We start from the raw sequence: 17,979 nt of genomic DNA, 5'->3' as shown, positions 1-17,979 counted from the left end.
TTTTACTTTATAATGGATTGTCTCATGCAAAGTATTGCTTTTTGTTAATCCCCCAATTCTGTAATTTGGGGTTTGTAAAAATTGTTTAAAACCACCAACACAGCTATGAAGCTCATAAAATGAATCTGCACAATTTCAGCTCAGTGCGATGAATCACTTAATTAATAGGAACATAATCATCCACTGCTACATTAATAGACTGTTTGAACTGAATCATAATTGACTTTATTACAATAGCAAATGTGGGTGCTTAATATTTCTTGTTTATACATTTATTTTATATATTTTTATAACTGTTCTTCCCTACTGCAGTGACACTTTAACTTCTTCATATGCACTCAAAAATATTTAGGCCTGCAACTACAATTTCTGTATTTTAATTGCACATAAAATTTTAAGAATTTAAATGACATAATTTTAACAAAAACAAATTTAAAAGCTCAAGTTAAACTTGTTCTTATTAATCTGAAACAAACTGGATTCATTTATGATGAACACATAAACCTGCTAAACACACTGGGTTCATTAGCACTGTTACATGATTTTCATTATTATCTGTTTTGATTATATCTGACAAACATGCCTCACATTATGTTTATCAGTAATCTATGTTAAAATTATGTAATCCGCATGGACATATGCAATCAAAACAAACTACAAAGATACTACTACGACTACTACTACAAAGATATATATATATATCTATATAGATATATATATATCTTTGTAGTAGGCCCAACTTTATTTTTCTTATGAGTGTGGGATCAGTTTGAACTTTTCTTACATCATTTATCCAGCAAAACAACCATATCTTAAATATGAGGATTTCTCAGTTTTTAATCATGAAAAAAAAAAAACATTTTGGGCTTCAGATTTCTGCACAGACAAAGCAGGAAGATCACCTGTGGGAAACTGAAATGTGCATTTACTGCTGTGTCCCTACATGTTATGAACAGTGAATAATAAATAATAAAACATTTTTTAAAAAGCTGTCAGCTGCACAGATCCGAACCCTTCCATTGGTGGGGTCATCCCAGCTTTACCCACCACCAAGGAAAGCCTGTCTTGCAGCAGACACAAAACATCCGATCAGCGACTCAACTTTGACACGAGCTGTGGAGGTGTGTGCGCGAGCGCGCGCAGGAGCACATCAAACGGTCCTGCGCATCACGCCAAACATTCACACAAGTGTCTCAAAAAGTCCTCCAAAACACGCAAACAACGACCACCGTGCACTGCGTCACAGCTCCACGCAGCCGCACGCGCGACACATTTATCCGCAAACGTTTAAATGGCCACATCCTCGCACGCGTGCCCAAAAAAGCGAAATGACGCAAACTCCCTTTGCGTAAAAAAAAAGTAGCAACACGATGATAATCCGAGCGTGGCGCACGTCGCTGTGTCAGCGAGCACGAGGAGATATAGAAAAGCCTGTTCCACATGCACACAAGACGACGTGCAGCCACATCATGAGCAGGAGAGAGAGAGCGAGAGGGGGAAAAAACCAACAGTTTACTCACCAAAAAGTTTCCAACAGCAGCGCATAAGTCACTTTCATATGGAGCCCTGGGAAGCTTCCATCCCGGACCGTGGGAGAGCCCACGACGTCCGTCCACGCTCTTTTCTGCCCGCGACGTGCGGTGCGAATCCTTTTGAATATTTTTCCTAAATTCAGGGCCCAAGAGCGCCTGTCTCTCCTCAGGCTGCAACCGAGTTATGGGGCGGTAAGCATTGTGGGAGTGTGACGTCAGGCCACTTTCACAAACTTTTTTTTTTTTTTTTTTTTTGCAACCGGGGGCAGCTCACTGGTTTTTAACAGACAGAACTACAGGCTGGTGAGCCATTTCATGCTGCTGTGATATGGAGAAATTATATTTAAAACATATTCCAAATAGGAAAATCCCTGTAAACTTGCCAAGGCTCCACAGTGACAATTTATCTCGTTAATATGAATAATAATCATGTAATAACCATATTGTAACTGATTACGATTTATAGCAATGCCAATGTATAGTGTTCAAGCATGTCCAATTAGGCACACATATATACTTATGTGTGCATAACTTAAAGTGGAATTAAAATTGCATAAATATACATTTCATATGTAAATTTTGATAATATAAGACATATTATAAGACAGGCTATTTATTATATATTACTAAATCATCATGTAGATAGATAGATAGATAGATAGATAGATAGATAGATAGATAGATAGATAGATAGATAGATAGATAGATAGATAGATAGATAGATAGATAGATAGATAGATAGATAGATAGATAGATAGATAGATAGATAGACTTATGATGAATAAAATTAAAAAACATTTTTATTGGAACTAAGTATTTTTTTTATTATTTACATTTTACAGTTTTGTTAACATTAGAGTGCACATGCATTATCAAATCTTTGTTTTAAATGTTTCTAAGGATTTCTTTCAAACAGCATCCGTAATGTTGCAGTGTCTTGTAGTTTACTTGGGATGTACTGAATTGTTTTTGGGGTTTTTTTAAATTCACTCATATATTATCTGAGCCTACTTATTGGCAGGGGCCTCGAGCCAGTTTCAGGAGTCATGAAAACCTGCATCACCAGAGCTTCTTATTTTTATTTATGTATTTATTTTCTATTTTGAACTTGAGACTATGTGAGGACCTGGAGGAGTGTCTCTGTCTCTGACCTAGACTGTTGGTCCGGGTCCCCACGTGTTTGATCCTGCAGTGGTGGCCCATGTTGCGTGTGTGTGTGTGTGTGTGTGTGTGTGTGTGTGTGTGTGTGTGTGTGTGTGTGTGTGTGTGTGTGTGTGTGTGTGTGTGTGTGTGTGTGTGTGTGTAAAGAATCACTTCCGGGGCACATCATCTCGCCTGTAGCTCCTCCAAAGGCTTCACTCAGGTCCGCAGTGTGTGTGTGTGTGTGTGTGTGTGTGTGTGTGCGCGCGCGCGCGCGCGCGCAGGGGGGAAGGGGGCAGTAAAAATCTCTCATGTTGCCATTAGTCGTGTTCGTCCACTCCATAACCAGCAAGTTCATTAAATGCGTTATTGAATAATAATTACCAGTTTAAGCGCGACTAATTAGGGAAAACATGCTCTACAACTGTACGATCAAATTATTTGTTGGTTATTATTTGTTTTTGCAAATTGTGAAGACAGGATTATAACCATTACAAAGCAAGATTTTAGTACTTAATGTGCAAAAGTAAATGTTGCGAAATATTTTCTCTTGTAAATTCTGTATGACCAATTAAAGGTTACACAGTGGAATGGAAACTTGTACTTCCAGTTCATTGAATTTTGGAATCATTTGCTCGTAAATATAATATTTCCGACTGTCAGTGAAAGCCTCAGAGAATTTTTTTTTTTTTTTTTTTTTTTTTTTTTTTTGGCATGTTCGTTCGGTGGAGGATCTGAGCACAAAATGCCCGCTCTTCAGGGAGAAATCGTTAATTTCTAAAACACAAAGTAGGTGCTGCGGAGAGACTTTATAGATGTCGGAATCTGAACATATTCATCAGTGTGGCGACGAACACCGAATTTAAATCTGTCACGTTTGGCAGGTCGCGCATTCCGTCATAACGACACAAGATCTTAGCTCAACAAACTTTATAACTTCAAATCTTCAGATTTTGATCGTCTTCAATAATAATTTTGCCTGCCAGCTAATGCTTGTTTCTGAAATCAACCCGAGAGAAAATAAACATAACAATGAAAACCACGTAAAGCTAACCGCTAAATTCATTTTAAACGTTTTTTAGAAAAATATTGGATATTAAAAATGCAACATGCGATTTTTTGTAATCAAGTTTGGACACTAAATTTACCCGACAATAGTATATTTATTGCTGCAACCAACGTTTATTTCCATTACAAATTAAATTATACATTAACAATTATTCTATTAATATTTTTTTATTGATGGAAGAAAGCTCTTATCATTTCATCTTAGAATTTAGCTCAAAATCATTTGTTTTAAATGATCAACAGTATTAAAAATATGGTTAACTTAAAGTTATGTGCCACCGATTTTAATTTATAAATATACTTAAATGATTATTTAATTATCAAAATGTGTGTTGATTATTCTTCGACAAAACAATTAACTAAATAATTTCTTTCATAATATGTAATTTGGGTGAGATCATGTTATTTAATAGGCCAAATTTAAAAGCTTACAATTATTTCAGTATAATACTGCTACTACTACTACTTCTTCTACTACTACTACTAATAATAATAAACAAACTCAATTATAATCACATAAAATAAGATGTAATTACATTTGCCTGCCAAACCAGGAAAACAACTGCAGTTTTTTAAAATAATGATTCAGTTTTAATACACATACTGTATATTAGTGGTAATTATTAATCTTTTAATCCAGTAACTAAATTTGTTTAAATTCCTCTCTTGATTGAATATGACATCATCAAGTCGATAACATCAAGAAAAGCACTTCTAATCAATCTTACATTGGTATAAAAACAGCAGTATTTATCTTGCATTTAGAGAATGTAAAAAGGCCATTTGTTTTATACTAACAAAGGCCTGGAAAGTAAAATGACCTTTTAAAGCTGATTTTAAAATATGGATGTAAACAATATGACTTTTAATACATGTTCTTAAATTTGAACATTACAAATAATACAGAGTATTAGCATACAGTTTAAACATCATTGAAATTTATTTTGATGACATAAAAACAAAACATGGCTTATGTTTCATATAAGTCTAATTTAGTTGCTTATTATTGGATATAATGTGATTGTGAGATGAAACTGTCCTTTGGCATGCTGAATGATATATGTTTCTGATTGAAGGCGTTGCTATTAATCCAGAAGAACAACTTGAATTTCACATTTAAATAACAGCATATCCAACTCTTCATTTCATATTTTGTGTTCAGTGGAATTCTGTAGAGGTTTTATTGATTTACTGCAAGAATTTGAAACAACTACTTTCTTCGGTTTTCACAAAAAAACACCCACAATACAGTCTCATTTTGTGTTGAATTAACAAAGAATCCTTAAAAATCAAACAAATCTCATTGCAATAGGATTTGTTACACATATACAAATACTCACTGTATATTATTGTTTTTAATCCTTTATCTGAAGTGATTAACCGTTGAATTGTATCAGAAAAAAGTTAATATTATTCTTCTAATCATATTCTGTTTTGTAGCTATTTGTTTTGTTGTGCACAATGTTCACACATTAACATTAAGATCAGATTTGTATTTTACTTTGATGTTCTAAGTATTCTTAAATCACTGTTCTCAATCAGTCACATTATTGGCCTCTGAGATAAATTTTTGCACCCCCTTTCCTACTTAAAAACAAAACAAAACAAACACTCATTAGATGAGCTCAGTTCAGTTTGGGACAGGATCTGCATTCAGTAAATCTATATAGCACCAACTCAAAGTACAATAAAGTTTAATTTAGTACTGTATGTCTGTTTATATATTGGTTGATAGATTGGCATTTGGCTTATGTCTAAAACAGGTTATCCCGGGTAGTGCCGGGTACCCCAGCTAGTATACAGTATATATATATATATAGAGAGAGAGAGAGATACAACCCAGTCTCGCATTTTTTTTCGTGCTCCCGTGACGAAATGAGTCAAATTTTTGTGCCAGAGCTTTTTTTAACTCACTATTCGTAACCGTACTACCACCCCCAACCCTAACCTTAACCATAACCATAACCTAATCTTACTCCTTCCCCCCACCCTAACCATAACCACCCACCACCCTGACACGCTACACGCTACCCACGCTTTACTTTTAATTTCGTGCAGCCATCACGGAATGAATGAGAAATAATTTGTGCTGCTGTGACGAAAATGAGGCACTTTTTGTCAGATTTTCATCACAGCAGCACAAATTAATTCTCATTCATTCCGTGATGGCTGCACGAAATTAAAAGTAAAGCGTGGGTGTCAGGGTGGTGGGTGGTTATGGTTAGGGTGGGGGGAAGGAGTAAGATTAGGTTATGGTTATGGTTAAGGTTAGGGTTGGGGGTGGGAGTACGGTTACGAATAGTGAGTTAAAAAAAAGCTCTGGCACGAAAATTTGACTCATTTCGTCACGGAAGCACGAAAAAAAATGTGAGACTGGGCTGTATCTCTCTCTCTCTCTCTCTCTCTCTCTCTCTCTCTCTCTCTCTCTCTCTCTCTCTCTCTCTCTCTCTCTCTCTCTCTCTCTCTCTATATATATATACTGTATACTAGCTGGGGTACCCGGCGCTACTCGGGTTAACCTGTTTTAGACATAAGCCAAATGCCAATCATTTTAATCAAAACAAATGCCCACTACTTGTTTTTGTAATGCTGATGTCTTATAAATATAACAGTTAATGGGCTAAAGTTTGTCCAGCAGAACTATAAGAGGTGGACTCCCCAAACTAAGTGGAAATACTTTTGAAGTCCTTCATGCAGACTTTGTTTTGCAATCAAATTTATAACAAAAATTGCACACAAAAAGTAGGTAACACTAAATGTAAATATCAATGAATCAGAATTGAGGTAGTGGTGTATTTCACTGTTTTTACATTGCAATTTTACAAACATAAAATGAATGTATTCAGACAGGAAGGCAAACTGGGTTGTACAGGACAGTCAGATAGTAGATAGTATCTATCTATCTATCTATCTATCTATCTATCTATCTATCTATCTATCTATCTATCTATCTATCTATCTATCTATCTATCTATCTATATATATATATATATATATATATATATATATATATATACATACATAAACTGAAACCAAGTGCACCAAGCATGTACTGTATGTTGAAAAAGTGATCTCAGTCAATGTTGGATCAGGAATCGCGCTTAATGAGTTATTAGAACTTAAATATTTGAAGTTAGTTTTACATATGTTTCTGTGTGGAGTTTGCATGTTCTTCCTGTGTTTGCATAGGTTTCTTCTGGGTGCTCTGGTTTCCTCCCACATTTGAAGACATGCAGGTTAGGTGAATTGGAAACTTTAGAATTGTCCAGGTCTCCTTTGCAAAAGAGACCTTGATCTTAATGGGACTAACCAGGTTAAATAAAGGTTAAATTAAAATTTTATTGTAGCTATATTAAATTTTTGAAGTAGAACTTTGAAAGCAGTTTGCAGATCCAACATTCATTGAGATCACTTTTCCTGAATGGGGTTTTGACTTGAGTACATTGTTTAATATCTTTTTCAACCAGACTTGTACATACAGGAGTACTCAGGGACTAACCAAGTACATTCCTTATTTCAGAACACAGTGTGACATCTGCAACATTGCTAAATCGATGTACTTCTGCACAATATATAGCCCAAACAATTTTCTTTTTGTTGTTTGATTGCAGCTTACACCACTTATGTCTGCCTCAGTAAATGTAAAATACTACTACTAATAATAATAATAAAAAGAAAAAAAACCTACATATTATGAAATCCCAGAAAGAGAGTTAGTCTTTGACAGATATTTGGACTTACCGGTAAAACAAGATGAAATCTACTTTAGAGAAGAGTTAGCATTACAATACAATACAAAAAGTTAAGCATGATATTTCATGCATATTACTGTACTATGAATTTCCACATATGTTTCATAGTTAACATTTAGAAAAGGTATTGAGGTTAGAATAACAATAATTATTATATGAATTACTGCATTCTTTGGGCCCAAGAACTGCCCATTTTTTTCAGACACATGATCACAACAGATATGTGGGATATGTACAAATGTTTGTGCATTCCTTTAATTCATCCATTCATTCATTTTTGAGAGTCACTTGTTCCAATCAAGGGTCATGGGGTCTAGAGCCTATCCCAGCGATCAATAGTCGAGAGGCGGGCACCTGGACAGGTCACCAGTCTATCGCAAAGCCAATACATATTGGTAAACAAACACATTCACTCTCTCACTCACATCTACAGTGAAATTAGAGTCAACAATTCACTTAACCTGCATGTCTTTGGAAGTGAGAGGAAGTCGGAACACCTGGAGGGAAACCACACGAACACAGGGAGGACATGCAAACTCCACACAGAACAGACCAGTTCGGAAATGAACTTGGGACCTTCTTACTGTGAGGCAGCAGTGCTAACCACTGAGCCATGGTGCAGCTCCAGTGCACACATCTATATTTTAAACTTTTAGTGTGGACCACTTCAAAATATACGTATTTGCTCATTGGAGCATCAGCCCACCCCTTTCTTTGAAGAAAGTCGGTTAAGCACCGACCAGAAATTAAATTAAATTACAAGGATCACATTTAATGAATGAGAAAAGGACAAAAATGGACACAAATAAGTGAATTATTTGTGATAAAATCAGCCCTGGGCGCTTCAACAGGCGAATACAGTATTTTAAGTGTTTTAAACCATTAGTTCCACTGAGGAAACTTCCACTTCGTAATGTAGTCTGATTTAATGTAGTCTGATTTGTTTAAATTATTTTCACCTGCAGATGGTCATCAAAAAATACTTGAAAATGCAAATACATCCAGAAAGTATTCACGGTGCTTCGCTTTTTCCACATTTTGTTATGTTACAGTGGGGCAGCACGGTGGATTAGTGGTTAGCACTGTTGCCTCACAGCGAGAAGGTCATGGGTTCAATTCCCACCTGTGGCCTTTCTGTGTGGAGTTTGCATGTTCTTCCCATGTTTGCGTGGGTTTCCTCCGGGTGCTCTGGTTTCCCCCCACATCCAAAAATATGCGGGTTAGGTGGATTGGTATCTTTAAATTGTCCGTAGGTGTGCGTGTGGGTGTGTCTGTGTTTGTTTGTCTGTTTGTGGCCCTGCGACAGACTGGTGTCCTGTCCTGGGTGTACCCCGCCTTGCGCTCTAGGACTGCTGGGATAAGCTCCAGCCCCCCCGCAACCCTTAAAATTGGACTAAGCGGTTGAAGATGAGTATGTGAGTGTTATGTTACAGCCTTATTCTTAAATAAGAATAAGCCTAAGAAGAACTTTATTAAACCCAAAAGAAAACTGTTTTGCCAGAGTGCCGAAACAGTAAAGAGTAAACATTGCTTATTTTTATTTTTTTTTTTTTACAGTGAGAACAGTGAGTACAACATGTTTATGCAAAATAACTGAAGACACTTGCACAAGATGTTGACATAGCTCTGAATAACTGAAAAACTGATCGTTGTGTATTCAGTCTGATGGAGTTAATTCATTTTTTTCCTCTCAAAATTCTACTCACAACACCCCATAATGACAACATGAAAAAAGCTTTTTGGAATTTTTTGCAAATTTATTAAAAGTAACTAAGAAATCACATGTACATAACTATTCACACCCTTTGCTCAATACTTTGTTGCTGCACCTTTGGGAGCATTTACAGCCTCAAGTCTTCTATGATGCCACAAGGTGCACCTTGTGGCATCATAGAAGACCACCTTCTATGACCTATCTTTGGGCACTGTTACCCATTTCTCTTTGCAGCACCTCGCGAGCTCCATCAGGTTGGATGGGGAGCGTTGTTGTACATTTTCACATCTCTCCAGAGATGTTCAATCAGATTCAGTTCTGGGCTGTGGCTGGGCTACTCAAGGGCATTCACAGAGTTGTCCTGAAGCCACTCCTTTGATATCTTGCCAGTGTGCTGAGGGTCATTGTCCTGCTGAAAGATGAACCATCACCCCAGTATGAGGTCAAGCGCAATCTGTAGCAGTTTTTCATCCAGGACGTCTCTGTATATTACTGCATTCATCTTTCCCTCAATCCTTACTAATCTCCCATTTCCTACCACTGAAAAACATCCCCACAGCATGATACTGCCATCACCATGCTTCACTGTAGGGGTGGTATTGGCTAGATAATGAGCAGTACCTGGGTTCCTCCAAAAATGATCATTCACACCAAAGAGTTCAATCATGAGGTCATCAGACCAGAGAATTTTGTTTCTCGTGGTCTGAGAGTCCTTCAGGTGCCTTTTGGCAAACTCCAGGTGGGCTGCCATGTGCCTTTTACTAAGGAGTGGCTTCCATCTGGCCACTCTACCATACAGGCCTGATTGGTGGATTGCTGCAGAGGTGATTGTTCTTCTGGAATGTTCTCCTCTCTCCACAGAGGAATGTTGGAGCTCTGACAGAGTGACCATCAGGTTCTTGATCACCACCCTGTCTAAGGCCCTTTTCTCCTGGTCACTCAGTTTAGACGGGCGGCCAGCTCTAGGAAGAGTCCTGGTCGATCTGAACTTCTTCCATTCAGGGATGATGGAGACCACTGTGCTCACTGAGACCATCAAAGCACCAGAAATGTTTCTGTACCCGTCTTAAGATTTGTGCCTCAAGGCAATCCTGTCTCAGAGGTCTCCAGATAATTCCTTTGACTTCATGCTTGGTTTATGCTTTGATATGTACTGTGGGACCTTATACACTGTACATTTTGCAGAGTAAAATACACTCTGCCAGGATAACATTTGGTCCCAGTCCAAATAGAGTTAAATATACTCTATCACAGTACTAAATCATTTCTGTCACAGTTCTTTTCTGTTCAAGGACAATCAGTAGAAACAGGATGGACCCGAGCTCAATTTATATATATATATATATATATATATATATATATATATATATATATATATATATATATATATATATCTTCTCGCCCAGAAGAAAAAAGAGCGCCAACAACTACCCATAACTGTGTTCTTCATTCAGAAAAAGACACCTGCAGCGAGGTGTCACTCAGTGGAAAAAGATGCTACAGCGGAGCTGCGCCAGGACGAAGAGGCACGGTCAGAGGAACTGTGAAATACTGGTGAGTCACTATTAATAATTTCTTATGTGTCCAACCTCATAGGTTGATCGTTAAAATTAAATTTCTTAGTTTTAAAAGCCATCATAATTATTTATAGGAAAACGTTCTATTTTTATTTCTCAAACAAATGTTTGGGCCTGAAAACAGGTTGGTCTTATTTTTCTACTAAGGTTTGAACTTTGAGAGTGTTTACACACGAGAGAAAAGTGAGAAAATGTTAATGCCTGTTTGAGAAAAGTGTATAAAGTGTGTAGTGAGGGGTTTTACAGCCTTAAAATGTCTATAATAATTGTAAAAAAAATAACGCTGACTATCGACGCGGATTTCGCCTATTGCGGGCTATTTTTAGAATGTAACTCCCGCGATAAACGAGGGACCACTGTATATGCAAATATTTCAAAAAAAACTTTTTTTACATTGTCATTATGGGATATTGTGTGTAGAATTTTGTGGGAAAAATTAATTTCATAATTTCATCCATTTTGGAATAAGGCTATAAGATAAAAATGTGGAAAAAATGTAGTGCTGTGAATACTTTCTGGATGCACTGTATACACACACACACACACACACACAAATTGACAAAAGATTATATGGACGTAAAAAGAAGGGTGAAGCTGGATGAGACTTCTCTGATTAAAGCATTATTTGCTTACTTTGATTACAGTGTGGTCGGTGTCAAAGCCCTCCATGGTGAATTGTTAATGGAGTTGGAGAGATTTTTAATCTTATGATAGTGCTGCAGCACCCGCTCTTCCAGGCTCTGATAACCTTTGACATGCACAAACTACCCAGCTTCCAAACCAGCTTCATCCTGCACATCTGACTGGCTGTACTGTAAGCGCTGAGAAAGCTGGCCTTCCAGAAGGCTTGGTTGTAGGACAAAAGAACATGATGGTCTCCCATAAATAAAGTCTTCGTAACATCAGAAACATCGGAAACATCTGTATCTGTTCAACAACAGACTCCATCTTATTTTAACCTTTTTATGTCCTCCACTTCACAGTTCTACTAACATCACCAGCTTAGTGGTCATGCAGAGGACTGCAAAGAAATACAGGAATTTTTGCAAGATTTAAAGCTCTCATCGTCCCCATAAAGAGACTGCACATCAGCATCGGTGAACACAATAGTGATTATTAAAAAGGGACAATTTGTTCACATCTGGAGGGAATTTCGTCACTGCCTTCTTTTAGAGTCTGGAGTGGTGGGAAATGGCTGTACTTGTGTTTTTATATGTTTTGTTTAAAACAGACGGCAGGTTTACATTAGCAGGGATGGGTGATAAACAGCTTTAGAAAGGACAGAGAAACAAAAAAGACATCTTTTCAGTGGCACTACACTGAGGCCTGACGTAGACATACATGATTTCTGCCATGGTTTTCTTCTGACTAGCATTTATTTAATTACAGTTTGCAAGTAAAATGTTACTCTCATATGTTTCATTGAGCCCGCATGTCTGAATGACTAAATTGGCTTATTGTGCTTCTTAGCAGGCCTGAAAATACAAAAACATAACAGTGATTTTTAACAGCAGCATGCTTAATTATCATATTACATGACAAAGCCGGTGGATAAGTTGTACATTGTTCTCTTCATTGTGATTCAGTTTTTATTGTTGCAGAGGAATCCATCTGCACAAGAGACAATGTAAATAAAGTGCAGCATCGGCTGGTATGTGTGTGTGTGTGTGGGGGGGGGGGGTGATTATGTAGCCTGCGTATGAGACCCCACATTCTGTGAATGTTGACCACACAAATCATTTCTCTGTAGAAGTCAGTATCTTTGCTCACCAAAGATTCCTGTATTCCTTCTACATCATGAGGAACAGGTTGTGTGAATTCATTTCAATATCACAGGTGTGGGATGATTTAGAGTTTTCATTTTTGAATGGCTGCCAGTTGTGGACCCACACTCTAAAAAGTAATTCAGTGGCTTTGTATATATCACAGTAAGAAACAGCTATACTGACTTAATAAAATCTCTGAAACACATTCATTTGATTGTTTGAGTTGGATATTCCAATGAAATGCAGTAAACAGTTCATTTTATCTTAACTTTACATTTATTTTAATTATATTTCTTAACAAAAATAATTTGTTAATAAAATGCAAATTTATTTCAATAAATTGGCATTTTCTTAACAAATTATATTTTTTTAAAAATATACTCCAAATATTTGGAAAGGACTAATATACTTAATATTTTTACTTAGATTTGCCAAGATCATCATGTAAATTTAAATGATTTCACAGCTTTTTAATTTACTCAATTTCAATTTATTTTCATTTATATAGCACCAAATCACAACAAAGTTGCCTCAAGGTGCTTCACACAAGTAAGGTCTAACCTTACCAACCTCCAGAGCAAACACACAGGTGACAGTGGTAAGGAGAAACTCCCTGTGATGATTTGAGGAAGAAACCTCAAACAGACCAGAATTAGAGGGGTGACCCTCAGCTTGGACCATGATACCGACACAATTTACAAAACAATTCACAAAAGGAATATATAGGAAATGTTGCCGGTGCACAGGACAGGAAGGTTGCAGAAACAGACACCACACCCATCTCTGGATGGAACCACACCTCAAACAAACAAACAAAAATCAACAGAATCAGGTATTAGAAACACAACAAATACAGTATAACTTGTCAGTATTAAGCAACAAGAAAAACTAGAGAAGAAGAAATACTAAGGTGATTGCCAGCCACTAGCTCTAAGCTTCACTAAAACACCCAGACTTTAGATAAAGTTGAGGCCACAGCCCACTCCATTTCCTCAGTATTTTTAAGTGTAAAAATGTTTCACCAAAAAAAGATTGTGCAAGTTCTCCTACTCAGAAAGATGAGAGAGGTCTGTAATTTTCAACATAGGTACACATCAACTGTGAGAGACAAAATGAGAAAAATAAATTCCAGAAAATCACATTGTAGGATTTTTAAAGAATTTATTTGTAAATTATGGTGGAAAATAAGTATTTGGTCATTAACATAATCTTTGTTGGTAATGACAGAGGTCAAACATTTCATGTAAGTCTTCACCAGGTTTGCACACACTGCAACTGGTATTTTGGCCCATTCCTCCATGCAGATCTCCTCTAGTGATGTTTTGGGGCTGTTGCTGGGCAACATGGACTTTCAACTCCCTCCACAAATTTTCTATGGGGTTTAGGTCTGGAGACTGGTTTAGCCACTCCAGGACCTTAAAATGCTTTTCCTTCATTGTCTGAGCGATGTGTTTGGGATCGTTGTCATGCTGGAAGACCCAGCCACGTTGCATCTTCAATGCTCCCACTGATGGAAGGAGGTTTTGGCTTTATGATGGCTTTTAAAACTAACGAATTTAATTTTAACGATCAACCTACGAGGTTGGACACATAAGAAATTATTAATAGTGACTCACCAGTATTTCACAGTTCCTCTGACCATGCCTCTTCGTCTTGGCGCAGCTCCGCTGTAGCGTCTTTTTCCACTGAGTGACACCTCGCTGCAGGTGTCTTTTTCTGAGTGAAGAACACAGTTATGGGTAGTTGTTGGCGCTCTTTTTTCTTCTGGGTGAGAAGATATATATATATATATATATATATATATATATATATATATATATATATATATATATATATATATATATATATATATATATATATATATATATATATATATATATATATTGAGCTCGGGTCCATCCTGTTTCTACTGATCATCCTTGAAATGTTTCTACAGCTTAATTGGAGCCCACCAGGGCTAAATTCAGTTGATTTGGACATGATTTGGAAAGGCACACACCTGTCTACAAACATAGTAAATTTTGCAGAGTAAAATATACTCTGCCAGGATAACATTTGGTCACAGTCTAAATAGATTCTAGAGTGAAATCAGCATACTGTCTTGTCAAATTATGTTTTTTAACTCCAATATGCGTCATTCACAGCATGATAGTTGATAGTTGATTTTACACTGTGACAGAAATGATTTAGTACTGTGATAGAGTATATTTAACTCTATTTGGACTGGGACCAAATGTTATCCTGGCAGAGTGTATTTTACTCTGCAAAATGTACAGTGTATAAGGTCCCACAGTACATATCAAAGCACAAACCAAGCATGAAGTCAAAGGAATTATCTGTAGACCTCTGAGACAGTATTGCCTTGAGGCACAAATCTTAAGACGGGTACAGAAACATTTCTGGTGCTTTGATGGTCCCAGTGAGCACAGTGGTCTCCATCATCCGTGAATGGAAGAAGTTGAGTGATCAGGAGAAAAGGGCCTTAGACAGGGTGGTGATCAAGAACCTGATGGTCACTCTGTCAGAGCTCCAACATTCCTCTCTGACGAGAGGAGAACATTCCAGAAGAACAATCACCTCTGCAGCAATCCACCAATCAGGCCTGTATGGCAGAGTGGCCAGATGGAAGCCACTCCTTAGTAAAAGGCACATGGCAGCCCACCTGGAGTTTGCCAAAAGGCACCTGAAGGACTCTCAGACCACGAGAAACAAAATTCTCTGGTCTGATGACCTCATGATTGAACTCTTTGGTGTGAATGATCATTTTTGGAGGAACCCAGGTACTGCTCATTATCTAGCCAATACCACCCCTACAGTGAAGCATGGTGATGGCAGCATCATGCTGTGGGGATGTTTTTCAGTGGTAGGAACTGGGAGATTAGTAAGGATTGAGGGAAAGATGAATGCAGTAATATACAGAGACGTCCTGGATGAAAACATGCTACAGATTGCTCTTGACCTCATACTGGGGTGATGGTTCATCTTTCAGCAGGACAATGACCCTCAGCACACTGGCAAGATATCAAAGGAGTGGCTTCAGGACAACTCTGTGAATGCCCTTGAGTAGCCCAGCCACAGCCCAGAACTGAATCTGATTGAACATCTCTGGAGAGATGTGAAAATGTACAACAACGCTCCCCATCCAACCTGATGGAGCTTGCGAGGTGCTGCAAAGAGAAATGGGTAGCAGTTCAGGAGTGTTTCACAACGCAGATGTGGACGTGGAGCCAGGACTGCAGCCTGTGGTTAAAATCCTCTCACCCAGCTGCTGTGTGCTGGAATCAACCACGTAAAAATAAATCTCATGTGATAATCCAACCATCCCGCTGTCCAGAGTTGCACTGTGCTGCTGAAGTGAGCCAGAACACACACAAAAAAAATTAAGGTTCCCTGGAAAGGCTGTGTCTGATGCATGGGACAGCATGAGTCACTGCCAGCAGTGTTCAGCACCTTGCAACCGTGCACGTGTGCCCACCGTGCACCGCGCACACACATGCACACATAACTGCTCATTCAGCCATTGTGAACACACACACACGGTGATCATGTCATCAGTCCAGCTTTGCTCTATGCACACACGCACACACACGCGAGGTCAGTAGCGCTGCGAAGGGGAGGACTAGTGCAGATATGATTTTATGACTGAGTCAGTGACCGCACCATGCCGGCTTTGACACATATGGCGTGAGTCCTGTCGATATGTTGGTTGTACTTCCGTGTCCAGTACCGACAGGGAGTGTGCAAAGGGAGGAACACAGCGCTTCCTCCCACTCCGGTCCCGTGTTTGCCATCCAGACGTTTGGACATCGGGCAGTCTTCAGCACCTTCTATGGCCATCTGACGGCAGTCTGTATCATTTAAACTGTTGTCTACATGGGCTTTGGACCCCATTGTGCAGGTGTGGACGAGGTAATCTGGATGCATTCTGACACGGCTGACCACACCTATTTTCCTCACGGCTGCGTCAAATTATGACAATCTTTGCCGTGTCGGGCTGGTTCCTACACATTCTTGCTATGTGTGATGGGGGCTTTATACTAGTTGGAGGCTGATCTATGGCGCCTACCAGCTAAGTCCCTTCTCCTGCTCCCTTGTTTTCACTCGGGGTCACCACAGCAGATACAAGGTGGAGCTACATGCTGATCTGGCACAGGTTTTACGCCGGATGCCCTTCCTGATGCAACTCTGCATTGCACAGAGAAATGCGGCAGGGGCGGAGTTTGAACTGGGAACCTTCTGCACTGAAACCACGCAAACTAACCACTTGGCCACCACTCCTGCAGCAAGGATCCTTACTGTAAAAAAATGGAGGCCATCAGTTTAGCTGTGAAATCAGCTAAATCCATGGAAAATCTGTTAGATTGAACATCAAATGTGACACGTCACTTAATGTGTGAAATTCCTGTCTGGTCAGGTCTAAGCAACTGGAGGACCCATCAGCCTGACATCTTAGTTGTCCATTGTAGTAAAGCATATCAGCAAATTTCTGAAGAAATGGAAGAGTCAGTGTTGGTGTCTGACAAGTTCATGTTGTTAACTTTACTCATGATCTCCAGTGTAGTGACAGTGACAGGTCATTCTTGGGGAGGGTTTCTACACGCTGGACCTCCCTCAGTTTCCTAACGGAATCTAACTAAATGTAAATCTAACATAACATCAAAACAGAACTGAAAAGCTACTTGAATCTTTAAAAAGAAGTACAGTAAATTAATCTTGAAAAGCCAACTACAGTAACTAATCTAAAACAAAGTAAATCTGAAGCTGTTATTATAAATTAATTGTTGCTGGATATGATGACTCTTCTTATTATTATTTAATCATAATAATAATGATAATGATGATGATTATGATAACAATAATAATAATAATAATAACAACAACAATAACAATAATGCTAGTCTTACTAAAAATCTAATGGCTAATGGCTTGAATCTAACTAAATTTAAATCCAAGATAATAAAAAGTTTAGTGGAGATGATAAAGATCTAACCTCATGAATGAATCAGATGATCAAACAAACAAATAAATTAAAATATGTAACTGAATGCTGCAGTACCTTTTTTTGTTAGCTGTTTTTTTTTCAATTCTAATTGGGTTTTGCAAGCACATAGAAACAAATCACACAGTTTCTTTTGGTTTCTCTTGTTTACTTGGGGTAACCACAGTGGATAAATCAAACTATAAAGCTATACATAGCTAAAATGCTGCTTAAACCAGGATATAATTATATATAAAACTTAACTATAACTACTGTTGGGATTAGGCTCCAGCCCCACGTGACCCTTGAGTGGGTGTATAGAAACTGAATGAATGAATGAATGAATAATATATAACTAAAGTTTATTCAAGCTTATTTAATTTGGTGTAGTATTTGGCATTTAAAAAAAATAATCAGTCCTTATAATTGTAAATAACTGTAGTTCGTTTCAT

General features: G+C 37.9%; 1 long non-coding RNA gene across 1 annotated transcript; it reads left to right on the top strand.

The window, feature by feature from the left end:
* The first annotated feature begins 3,373 nt into the window (after nucleotides 1–3,373).
* On the top strand, nucleotides 3,374–12,073 carry LOC117512132. The gene is made up of 2 exons (XR_004561219.1): nucleotides 3,374–3,461; nucleotides 11,428–12,073. It is a non-coding gene; the product is annotated as an uncharacterized LOC117512132 (long non-coding RNA).
* Nucleotides 12,074–17,979: the final 5,906 nt, after the last annotated feature.

This window comes from Thalassophryne amazonica, chromosome 6 (genome assembly GCF_902500255.1).
Source record: "Thalassophryne amazonica chromosome 6, fThaAma1.1, whole genome shotgun sequence".
NCBI lineage: Eukaryota > Metazoa > Chordata > Actinopteri > Batrachoidiformes > Batrachoididae > Thalassophryne > Thalassophryne amazonica.
The sequence above is the reverse complement of the archived record's forward strand: the minus strand, read 5'-3'. Positions and strand labels throughout refer to the sequence as shown.